This window comes from Electrona antarctica (assembly GCF_951216825.1).
Source record: "Electrona antarctica genome assembly, chromosome: 3".
In the NCBI taxonomy this organism is placed as follows: Eukaryota; Metazoa; Chordata; class Actinopteri; order Myctophiformes; family Myctophidae; genus Electrona; species Electrona antarctica.
The window spans coordinates 1,536,282-1,549,674 of record NC_136808.1 but is presented as its reverse complement, the minus strand read 5'-3'; positions in this window follow the sequence as shown (position 1 = coordinate 1,549,674).

The following is a 13,393-nucleotide window of genomic DNA, read 5'->3' as shown; positions in this document are numbered from 1 at the left end:
TCGAGCACCCGCTGAATTTACCCGGGATGTGCGTGCACCTCCTGACCACTTTAAGTTACTGTAATTACACATCAGGAGGACATGAAGTAGAATATGTTTGATACTCACCCACTAGTAGATCGTCACATTCATGATTGCAAAGAAAAACAAAACACATTTGTTTAGAAAACTGCGATTTTAAACAGAGATGATTTTACAAATTGTAAAATTACATGGAACATAACATTAAATAAATAAATCTGCTGTGTCAATAGTAATAATCTGTCAGTAATATAAATCATCTTGACTAATTCCCTGTTATTTTAAATAACACTATTATCTTGTACAGTATATGGTATGCAGTAAGACCTGCTACTGTTTCTGCTAATCTTTAGATAGTGTTTATCTGTAATATTTACAAACAGCTAAACTCTTCAACACATTAACAATTAGACACAACATGTAGATCAAATGTGTGAAGTGATTAAATGTCAGTTTAAACACATCATATCAATAATAAGGTCATTATTCTACAGTACTGTATCCCTTCAACTGTTATGATGATAGAATATTTTCTGATTGTGAGTCAGATCATAATAGTGTTAATGTTTTGATTTTGTCTCAGTCAGAATATGTTCTAATTTATTTATTCTAATATAAAATATAAAGTGTTGACAGAGCATAAAATGATTGTTTAATTTTACGCTCTCAAGAGATCTATAAGGGTCCATTTGGTTACCAACTCTCCATCATTTAGCTGGGGACCACCTGGAACCCCCTCAAGGACCCCCTCAAGTTTACCAGCAACATGACTGGCAGTGGTGGAAAAAGTAATCAATTGTTTTACTTGAAGTAAAAGTATCAATACTGCAATGTAGAACTACTTCGTAGTAAAAGTAAAAGTCCGGAATTCAAATTGTACTTGAGTAAAAGTACAAAAGTATTTGCGCCAAATGTACTTAAATTACCAAAAGTAGAAATAACTCACTATGCAGAATGCCTCATTTCAAAAAAGTACAATATTTGCCTCTGAGATGTACAGTAGTGGAGTAGAAGTAAAGGTATTGGAAATTGCAAATACTCAAGTAAAGTACAAATATCTCAAAATTGTACTTAAGTACAGTACTTAAAGGGGCATTCCACTCATTTTCAACATTTTACTATGTCATTAATGTTCCTTAGAGCTGTTGTGTGGAAATAATAAAAAGTCCCCCCATTTTGTGTTTCCTAGAACTGTAATTATAAAAAAAATCATTAACATGGTATAACACATCTTGATGATGTCATAACATAATGCTTAAAACACCAAAAGGGGTTCCCGTCCAGAATGGGTTAAGAATTACCTGTGGGATTTGGGGTTATCTATGCAAAGTACACAAACCATCCATTTAAAGAAACATTAGACTTTAAAATCTCAAGCAATAGCGAGAATAGGATTTAACACTTGAACGCAGAAATCCACATTCAGTGGGAACATTCATAAAAAATAACAGATCTACAAGCTCACAAAGTGCTGTGAGTTTGTAGACCTGCTATTTTTTAACGAAGAGATTTGGTGTAGAGGGGAAAAGTGGTCCAAGTACAGAGTTAACTCAGGTCTGTTTCACTAAGTATAGACTATAGAGGGTTTCATTGGTTTAGACTCCTTCGGTTTGTATTCTGCTATGGAGAAAACCTGATGTAAATCTGAAAACACATTGGAGGCCATGAAGTAGAATTGATTTGATACTCACGGACTAGTTCATGTTCACATTCATCATTCATGAAAAGAGAAAACACATGGTTGGAATAGTTAGAAAACTGATCATTCACAAACAGAAAGATGACTAATAATTAGCAAATTGTTAAGGAACCTGATATATGGAATGCAATAATTGAATGGTTTAAATGAACTGACTATCTTGATTATTATACAAAATAAGACCTTGCTTCATATATCATAATGATTTTCAAATGTATAAAATATTTAGATAATAGCAGATCTATCCAAGCTCACAATGCATTGCATCGCGACGCATTGTGAGTGTGTACATCAGCTATTTGTAAATGGCCTAAATGTATATAGGTCTGAAGTGGTTACTGTATGATTTGTAATAATAATCAAAATCTACAAAGTAACTAGTAACTAAAGCTTTCAAATAATTATAGTGGAGCAAAAGTACAACATTTGCCTCTGAATGTACAGTAGTGGAGTAGAAGTAAAGGTATTGGAAATTGCAAATACTCAAGTAAAGTACAAATATCTCAAAATTGTACTTAAGTACAGTACTTTAGTAAATGTACTTAGTTACTTTCCACCACTGATGACTGGAGCTGCTCATTGATATGAGACTGACTGCCAGGCACTGTTATAGAGTAGCATCACTATGATAGAGTCCAATACTGTAATAGTTGTTGACCTCATTTACATTTTACATAAATAATAATGCATAATGTATAAATAATGTATACTTGGGAAGCTCATGAACGTAATAAATTGTGGGATGAACTTGTATATCTGCTATTTTTCAATAGCTAAAGTATAACATAATGCTTAAAACACCAAAAGGGGTTCCCGTCCAGAATGGGTTAAGAATTACCTGTGGGATTTGGGGTTATCTATGCAACGTACACAAACAATCCATTTAAATAAACATTAGACTTTAAAATCCCAAGCAATAGCGAGAATAAGATTTAACACTTGAACGCAGAAATCCACATTCAGTGGGAACATTAATACAAATAACAGATCTACAAGCTCACAAAGCGCTGTGAGTTTGTAGACCTGCTATTTTTTAACGAAGATATTTGGTGTAGAGGGAAAACGTGTTAACAGACCTTTGTTAACAGCGTTAACAAAGGTCTGTTTCACTAAGTATAGACTAGAGGGTTTCATTGGTTTAGACTCATTCAGTTTGTATTCTGCTATGGAGAAAACCTGATGTAAATCTGAAAACACATTGGAGGCCATGAAGTAGAATTGATTTGATACTCACGGGCTAGTTCACGTTCACATTCATCATTCATGAAAAGAGAAAACACATGGTTGGAATAGTTAGAAAACTGATCATTCACAAACAGAAAGATGACTAATAATTAGCAAATTGTTAAGGAATCTGAAATATGGAATGCAATAATGGAATAGTTTAAATGAATCGACTATATTTTGTTTATTATACAAAATACGGCCTTGCTTCATATATCATAATGATTCAGCATTCTAATTACAGTTACTGTAATTAAAAAAGGAAGAATAAGTCTGCACACCATTTTGAAAGCTCCCCAAAAACCTTATTTACCAAGGCGGGGTAAAAACACAACGTTTCGGCCTCTGTTGCCTTCGTCAGGTATATTAGATAGCAACGCATATAGTACAGGTATATATAGAGGTATAAGTGGGCAGATACAAATCAGTGACAAGCACTCACACCTGTGGACAGTCCTTATTTGGGCTTGAACTCGGCTATGACACTCAGGACAGATAATGCAGCCATTAGGCTATCCCTGTGTGGCCACCAGGGGAAGGAATCATACACACATATACAAACATCATATCAATACCCGATCTAAGTGTAAACACAACTCACTGAGCTATACAGAGAGTAGCCTACATAATGCATTGTCATTTCCATGTAATAACGTATTCAAAACACACTTCAAAAAGACAAGACCAAAAACATACATATTTACATTTACAATGTAATGGTTTGATATCAAACTCTTCAATTAGACCGTATGGGGCCATAGTGTTAAGATTTTAAATGTGGAACATTTCTCTTTGGAGTAGGCGGCGCTCCTGATTTCCCCCTCTGGGGGGTTTGTCCACTTTTCCGATGCCTATATAGCGAAATTGGTTAATGTTGTGGCCAGCTTGTTTGAAATGTGGGTTGTCTTAAGTGCCTCTCTCGAAGAGAGTCATATGGGTCCGAGCCACTTGGTGGCGCTGGAGCACAGAACAAAACATAAACTCACGAGCTAATGTATTGGTTCGTGGAGCTGTCACTCAGAGCGGTGTCCCCGGTCCCAACCCTCAGGTATAAAACCGGTGGGCGTGAACGCTCGAGTCATTCCTAAAAAAAAATGCGCTTGGATGCACACAGCACAGCGAGTACACCAAAGTCTCAAAAATATATTTTTTTAGACGAGTCTAGAACTGACTTGCACCGTGGGGATTCGCAGCCGCAAGACGGTGTTCTTTCCACGAGCTAACTCTTCTCAAGATAAGTTTATTTAAGACTAATAACACAAGTGAGCCCGCCCGGCGACTTGTTGTTTTGTCTGCTCTCTACGTTACCGCTCCTCTCGTTGCTTCTTGTAGCTAGCGTTTGTTAGCTTGTAGCTAGCGTTTGTTAGCTTGTAGCTAGCGTTTGTTAGCTTGTCATTGGCTCAGCTTCAGCGTTGCTGCCGCTTTTTTTCTCCTCCGCTAGCCTCTCGTTAGTCGCTGACTAAACTCCTTCTAGGCCCGCAGCCTCGCTTCTTGTAGCTACAACCCTCGGTAACAGCGGGCCGACGTCAACCGATCCCCCGTCGCCTCGTTATCTACATCTACCGCAGGCTAGACTTCTCAACCCTTCCCCACAACGTGGACAACAAACAGGCCTCCCTCCTTTACACTACGGTAGGCCAACACGTGGTGCAGCCTTCAGCCATCGGCTGTAAGCTGACCACTGTGAGCTCCACACATCGCCTTTACCCCCGTAGTAGGGGAGCTAAGTGTTTATATTTTATATATATTTTATAAATATAGTTTATATTTAAAAAAAAAAAAAAGGTTTGTGAACAGGGGAAGGAATAGGCCATCTCCACCATGACTACAAGAGATGACCACGATGACACTGGACCCCTTCCAAAGCTCTGTTTCAACAGGGTTTGTAACAACCTCCTGTCTCCAGATGATCCCTGACGCATCGCAGGTCCCTGCGATGCGTCTACAGGCACCAGGCCTCCCGCACCAGCGGCAGTACAGCGGCACATGGACGACCCTGGATGCCCCTCCCCTGTCAGGAAGGCCCCCAGGGCCAACGCAAGCTACACCACAACCGCTTACAAAGCAGCAGCACTAGACGGTTCACGCCGCCAACCCGCTGCTTCCTTCTCCTTCTCCTCCTTTAGGACAGAGAGGAGCTTCGGCTCCCGCTTTCGCTCCAGAGACGACCTGGATCGCTACCATGACGACTTTGACGACACTTCCGAAGCCTACAGGCGACCCAGCCCAGACTACGAACCCCTCCCTCACCCCTACCAGCTGCCAGCTGGTATAGCATGGGCGGACATCATGGAACGGCAGGAACCCCTGGACGAACCGCGCTCCTTCCAGGAACCTCCTGGAGAGTACAGGGTCGTAGACCAGGTGGGTTATGAGGACGACGGAGACCTGGATGCCGACGCACAATGGACCCCCTGAGGCCCCCGAGGGGGCCCCAGCTGCCCCACGCCCACCCGTCAAGGAATGGGACCTCACCGAACTCCTACACCAGGCCGCCATCAGGTGCAAACGGGATTGGCCGGAGGTGGCACCTCCCCCAAACCCAGAGGACACTTGGCCTGGAGCGGAAAGCAGGGCCCCCACACGGAGAGCTATCCTTCCGTTGGCCCAAGGCTTCCAGTCCACCTTCACGGCGAACTGGAGAGAACCCAGCCTGACTCCCCCAACACTTCGCCACACCAAGGTGCCAATGGACACGATTGACATGCCGTCAGTAGGTCTTGGGGCGATGCCAACCATCGGCTCGACAGTAGGAGCCTACCTGCTGGACCCCACCGCCCCACGCATCACACCTTTGGCCAAGGAACCCGCCCTGCCCACCAAGAGGGACAAGGACGCCAGCCTTGCTAGCGGTAAGCTCTTCTCCCTCATCGCCGCAGCTGGCAAGCACCACAACACCCTTGCGCTGCTACAGGGCTCCCTCACGGTCATACTCGACGGTCTGGGGAATGTCCCCACCCCTGACGAGATTGCCGAAATCAAGAGGCTCCATCAGGAGATGATAAAGTTCGTCTGCAGCTCCACAGCACTGGTCGGCAGGATGGGAACGGCAGTAATCATGTCCGAACGGATCAGATGGCTCGACGTCAGCCCCAAGCTCGACACCGCGGCCAGGAAGGAGCTACTGGACGGCCCCATCGAACCTGGTGGCCTCTTCAAGGGGGCCCTAGAAAGAATGGAATGCAACAGAGGCCTGGCTGCGAGGCCCTCGCTGCTCTCGCCCCTCGCCCAGTCCTCCTGCAACAGCGTGGGCAGCCCCCACGCACGGACCACCGCCAACGACAGTGGCCCCAGCGACGAGTAGACTACCGCGATACGGGTCGCCAGGCCCCGCACCGTGCTCGCCAACCCAGAGCAGATCCACCGGCGCTTCCACTGGGTGATCAGCCAGCTGAAGGCAGGGGCAGACGACAGCAACGCAACCGTGACCAATGTCGCCGACCCCCCGCCGCCTCGACCGGGCCTAGGAGAGGAGTCCCCAGGGCCGGCGGATCCCAGCAGCGGAAGTGACCCCTCGACCTCGTCTCCAGGGGAAGCGAGCTCGGATGCTTCCCCACTCCCCCACCGCCTTGGGCCTCGGCCAGAGTGTAGCAGCCCTGGGCTGCACACCGGGACCGCCCCCAAAAAGGCTAAAGCTCGTGGCACAGATCCCCACCACGGGTGGGTCTGTCGCCGAGCCGCACAAGGTTTGCACAAATGCACAAAAAAAACAACAAAAATCACACTGTCGGGGGACCATGAACCCTCTGTTAGGGACAGCCAAAGTGCTGCCCGAAGCAGAGCGGTGGGATATGAGGCCTGTGGCAGGCTTAAACGCCACCAGGGAGACGGGTCATGGCGAAGTCCCTTGACCGAGTGCGTAGCCCAGTGGGAACGCTACAATGCGTCCCCCTGGGTCCTACGCACCTTAGCAAAGGGATACAGACTCCAATTTGCAATGAGACCCCCCGCGTTCAGTGGAGTCCTGTTCACCGACTCGCGGGGTCAAGCGGGTCAAGTTCTCCAACAAGAGATAGCTTCTCTGCTGGAGAAAAGAGCCGTCAGAGAGGTGCCCCAGAGCCAATGTCGCAACGGGTTCTACTCCCGCTACTTCTTGGTCATTCTGGACCTCCGGGCACTCAACGGACACCTCAAGAAGTTTGCGTTCAAAATGCTGACGGCCAAGTCTCTAGTACGTACCATACGCCCAGGCGACTGGTTTACGTCCATAGACTTAAAAGACGCATACTTCCACATCCCCATCTAAATGGTAAATGATAAATGGTGCATTTATATAGCGCCTTTATCCAAGGCGCTTTACATAGATTGTGCATTACATTCACCCATTCACACACACATTCATACACCGATGGCGGCGGAAACCATGCAAGGTACCAACCAGCACATCAGGAGCAATTAGTGGTTCAGTGTCTTGCTCAAGGACACTTCGACACTAACTCTGGGGGATCCCGGGGTTTGAACTGGCGACCTTGCGGTTACCATCCGGAAACTCTACCCCTGAGCCACCGCCGCCCATCTACCCACCTCACAGGAAGTTCCTGCGGTTCAGGTACCAGGGGAGAGTGTACGAGTACACGGTCCTTCCCTTCGGGATGTCCCTAAGCCCCAGGGTGTTTTTGCGCTGCACAGAAACCGCCCTCGCTCCCATGCGTCAACAGGGCATTCGGGTGGCGAGCTATATCGACGACTGGCTCCTGATGGCCAGCTCGAGGGAAGAGGTAACGAGGGCCACAACCAGAGTGTTGACCCACGTGGCCTCCTTAGGGTTCGTTGTGAACCACGCCAAGAGCATGCTGGTGCCTACGCAGTTAACAGACTTCATAGGCATCAGGCTGGATTCAGTTGTGTATACGGCGAGACTGTCGGCAGACAGACTCAACGACCTACTGAAGTGTGTGTCACTGTTCACACCGGGACGCACTCTTCAATTACGCACATGCCTACGGATGGCAGGCATTATGGCGTCGGCGATCTCATTGGTACGTCTGGGGAGACTGCACATGAGACCCTTCCAGCGATGGCTTGGTTCCCTGCACATTCCCACCAAGTACGTACGCCGCCGTGTGATAGTGTCTCCGGCTTGCACACTAGCACTGAGGTGCTGGTCGGACAGACACAGACTGATGGAAGGGGTGCCCTTGGGCCTTCTCCTATCCAGGAAGGTCGTCACCACGGACGCCAGCCTCTCGGGATGGGGTGCCACACACGAGGGCAGGTCGGCCAGGGGTTTGTGGGACACATACCTGAGAAGGACCTCCCACATCAATTACTTGGAATTAATGGCGGTCTTCCTCGCTCTGAGGGTGTTCGAACCATTTCTTCAGGGACACCACGTCCTGGTCCGCACGGACAACACGACGATGATGTCCTACATCAACAGACAGGGAGGTCTCACCTCCAGACGTCTGTGCACACTGGCACACAGGCTGCTGGTGTGGTGCGACAGTCGTCTCCTTTCCCTCACAGCATGTCACGTACCGTGCCTGCTGAACTCAGCGGCGGACCTCCTCTCGAGGGGGCCACTCCGCTACGGCGACTGGTCTCTCCACCCTCAGGTGGCGAACCAGATATGGCACAACTTCGGGTTTCCGGAGGCGGATCTGTTCGCCACAAGAGAGGACGCGAAACGCCCTCTCTTCTTCTCACTGAAGGGCGAACCACCGCTGGGCCTGGACGCACTGGCGCACCAGTGGCCACAGGGTCTGCTCTATGCGTTTCCGCCACTGGAACTAATCCCGCATGTGTTGGCCAGAGTGAGATTGCAGGACGTCCAACTCCTGCTGGTAGCTCCGGCCTGGGGATCATGGAGGCAGGACGTTGTCCCCCTCCTTTACCACGAACTGTGGCAACTTCCCCTGAGGCGGGACTTACTGACGCAGGCCGGCGGAGAAATATTCCACCCGCGCCCCCAGGACCTGGACCTATGGGTCTGGCCCATGAGGGGGCCCCTCTTGGAATAGCCGGCTTGCCACAGAACGTCATGGAGACCATTCTGAGCCGCGTATACCAGACGGCGTTACAACACAGCATGGCAGCTGTTTGTGCGCTGGTGTTCGAATAGGCCAGGAGGGATCCTCCCGTTCCAAGCTCCGGTGGCTCTCATCTTGTCCTATCTACAGGAGTTCCTGGACAGAGGTCTAGGTTTATCCTCGGTGAAGGTCAACCTGGCGGCTATTTCCGCCTACCACTTGGGCATAAACAACGGTCCGGTGAGCGAGCTCCCACTGGTCCGACAGTTCATGAAGGGTGTCATGCATCTCAGGCCAGTTACTAGATCCCTGGTTCCAGCTTGGGATCTGACGGTTGTACTAGACGTGCTCACAAAGGAACCTTTTGAGCCGTTGGACACAGTGGACCTGAAGTTCCTCTCTCTGAAGACCGCTTTGCTGGTCGCGTTGACGACAGCTAAGAGGTCGAGCGACATTCACGCGCTCTCGATCAACGTGAGCTGCATGAGATTCAGTGGCGATGACACTAGGGTTACGGTCAGGCCGAACCTGTCGTTCCTCCCGAAGAATTTTCCTTCTGGCTGTGAGCCAGTGGAATTGGTGGCTTTCCATCCACCGCCCTTTGCCTCGGAGGAGGACAGGCGGTTGAATAGCCTATGTCCAGTCAGGGCGCTGAAGCTGTACAAGGCCAGGACAGCCCCCTTCAGACAGGGGGATCAGCTTTTCGTTGATTGGGCCCCTCAAGCACAGCGGAAGGGGAAACCCGTCACGAAAGTACGGATCTCACAATGGATTGTGGAGGCCATACAACTGACTTACGCTGCCAGTGGTGTGGATCTCCCCGAGGGACTCACTCCACAAGGGGCATGTCAGCATCCTGGGCCTTAGCGAAGGGCGTTCCCATACTGGATGTGTGTGCGGCGGTGAGTTGGTCGACTTCGTCAATTTTGCCACATATTACAATCTCGATGTAGCTCCCGTGAACCTGGCCCATGCAGTCCTGGGAGCTGCCGCACGTTAGTCACGTAAGACATGAACCCTGCAGACTAGGGGGAGCACATAAGGCAGCATAGCTGTCGGCTCTTCTGAGGGATCCCTTGACCACCAGGCGGAGCCTGGTGGAGGTTCCTGGGATCCCGCCCTCTTGGAGCGGTTGCGTCTGTAGGGGGGGAAACCTCCTGGAGAGCAGGGGACAGTGGCACTGTTGGCTCCCCGGGGTTTCCCCTCACCTCTCTATCAGTGTTTTAGTTTTACCTGTTAGAGGAACTTTGGGCCATCGGGTAGTTGGCCCGGCGGCCGAGGAGGGACCTTCTCTTGGTGCCAGGTCAGTAACCTGGCTAACCCTCTCAGTCTCCCTTGCGAAAGGGACACACATTCACGTGATGGTGACGTCTCGTGTGTCTGTGTCTCTGGGAAAAGGGGGACCGTGGAGCGGTCCTGTCAGCCGGGGTGATCATACAGGAGTTTTATGATGACCCATATGACTCTCTTCGAGAGAGGCACTTAAGACAACTTCGGGTTACTTCAGTAACCTCAGTTGTATAAGTGACTCCAAGAAGAGAGTCATCGAACTGCCCGTCTGCTTTGGCAGGCGGCAGAAAAATGGTTGATAGGAATGACTCGAGCGTTCACGCCCACCGGTTTTATACCTGAGGGTTGGGACCGGGGACACCGCTCTGAGTGACAGCTCCATGAACCAATGAATTAGCTCGTGAGTTTATGTTTTGTTCTGTGCTCCAGCGCCACCAAGTGGCTCGGACCCATATGACTCTCTTCTTCGAGTCACTTATACAACTGAGGTTACTGAAGTAACCCGAAGGTTACGCTCGTCCCCGCATCTAATATTGGAGCGATGCTCGCTCATGTGGGTACGGAGGGCTCGATTAGTTTTGCCAACGTATCCCAAGCCACAGGGACATTTAATCAGATAGATCACATTAGTGGAACTGCATGTGATCACCCCACAGATCTTTAGTGATTTACCACTGTGGGGATGCGTATATGTCTGACATTTGGTAGTGAACCCACACTGTGCACAGTTACCGCACCTAAAGTTCCCCTCTGGAATGATCTAAAAATGTACTTTTTTTCCCGGCTCAGGAGTATAAGATCTGACCAGCTGGTCTCTTAAATTTGGAGGGTGCTTAAATACTAGGAGAGTATCTGAGCACACAGAAGGGAGCATTAGCTTTTTGGTTTTAATTTTGGGAGCAAGGCATTCCTCTTGCGTCTTTTTTTTTTTTAAACGGTCGGCAGCGACATCCAACCATTCCTGCTTATACCCTCTTTCTAAAAATCTGTTGGTGAGATCTGTAACTTGTGCATGATAACCAGCATCTGTGCTGCAAACCCTTCTAGCTCGATGAAATTGGCTAATAGGTAAACTTTTAGTTTTAACCAGATGAGTAGGGTGAAAACTGTCCCCTTGTAAAATAGTGTTTCTGTCTGTAGGTTTGCGATACAGATCTGTCTGTATCGTGTTATCATGTTTGATGACCAACACATCCAGAAAGCTAATTTGTGTATCACTGAACTCCAGCGTAAATTGGAGATGTCCGTTCACCGCATAGCAAAGCAGAGCAAAGTTACTATATTTACCCAGGGTATCTGGGCTAAGCTCAAGAACTTGTTTCCAGCCAGGCCCTGCTCATAGAACATTTCATGGTAGTGGTTCAATGCCTTGCTCAAGGGCACTTCAGCGGTGGTAATTTTAACGTGTCGGACCGCTGATTCGAACTGGCGACCTTCCGGTATCAGGACCGCTCCGCAATCCGTTCGGCCACCGCTGCCAATAGGCATGAAATTGTAAGAGAGTTTCTGCCGTACCAGCCCATAAAATAAACAAATCGTCAATGTAGCGTCGATATAAAGAATGTTGGAATGATAAGGGTTAACAGTAGGATCTAGCACAAACTGTTGTTCAAAACAGCCCATGTATACATTTGCGTAATTTGGGGCCATTGTGCTACCCATCGCTGTCCCTTTGGTTTGCAAATAAAAATCATTCTTGTACAGAAAATAGTTCGTAGTCAACACTAATTCAGTGAGTGCAGTGACACATGCAGTACTGGGTTTGGTAAGAGAATCTCTTAATAGTAAACATAGCAACCCATCGAGCTGTCTAACCTGTCACCAAAAACTTAGATCGGGTATTGATATGATGTTTGTATATGTGTGTATGATTCCTTCCCCTGGCTGCATTCTCTGTCCTGAGTGTCATAGCCGAGTTCAAGCCCAAATAAGGACCGTCCACAGGTGTGAGTGCTTGTCACTGATTTGTATCTGCCCACTTATACCTCTATATATACCTGTACTATCGTTGCTCTATCTAATATACCTGACAAAGGCAACAGAGGCCAAAACGTTGTGTTTTTGGTAAATACAGTTTTTGGGGAGCTTTCAAAACGGTGTGCACTTATTCTTCCTTTTTCAGTCTGTTCTTTTTTGTTCGAGCACCCGCTGAATTTACCCGGGATGTGCGTGCACCTCCTGACCACTTTAACACTTTGATTGCTGGAAGATCTCAACAGGCCTATTTGGATGTTGCTGCCATTTAACATTGCACAAAGGCCTTGTTCGGGGGCCCACAGTAAAATGTTCTCTTATAGCGAGAATCACACGCCTACATCAAAAGAAAGCTGAACTTGTCCACTTCAATTAAAAAAATACATTTTGATTTTACCATGTTCCATTCTGGAGATATTGACCTTTTTGCAACACCTGCATTTGCCTGGAAGTGGTTATCTTGAACAGCGAGCAGAGTTATGGATGGTTTAAAGTCAGAGACATTGACAGGCAGATATAAAATTGAACCCAATAAATATCCTATACATCCTATACACCGAATGAAAGCCCTGAATGTGTACTTTTACGAGGAAAAGAGTAAACATTGATCCCATGTACAGTTAGACAGTAATTGGTTATTGAATGCAGCTTGTGCCCACCAGATAACTTCAGAGAAGACATGGACGTGAACTCCTCAATATTCACAAAATAAGGCCTATAGCGACATTTAAATACTATATACCGTATGAAACAGAAGACTCTCTGCTTTCATAAGAAAAAAATCACACCCGTGTGAACTGAGTGGTGTAAGGTTTTATATAGCATGATCAGCTGTGGTCTGACGTAATGTCTAAGGTATTATATAAGGTAAGGTATTATTTAGCCTCACACCCGGATGTGATTTCACAACTGGCTGTTTTTGTGCAGAAAAAATGACCATGGTTGCTACGGTCATCCAGTTCACCCGGGTGTGATTTAATTACGTCAGAAATTATTTTGAACATAGCAACCATGCTCATTTTTTTCTGCACACAAAAGCCAGTTGTAGGAGTGGTTTACACCACTCAAAAACTTCTACTGTAGTAATAATAAAAATCACACCCATGTGAAGTGAGTGGTGCAACTCTGTCAGAGTTGCACCACTCACTTCACATGGGTGTGATTTTTATTATACGAAATACGACAGAACAGAGATTAAATAAATCAACAAATGCAA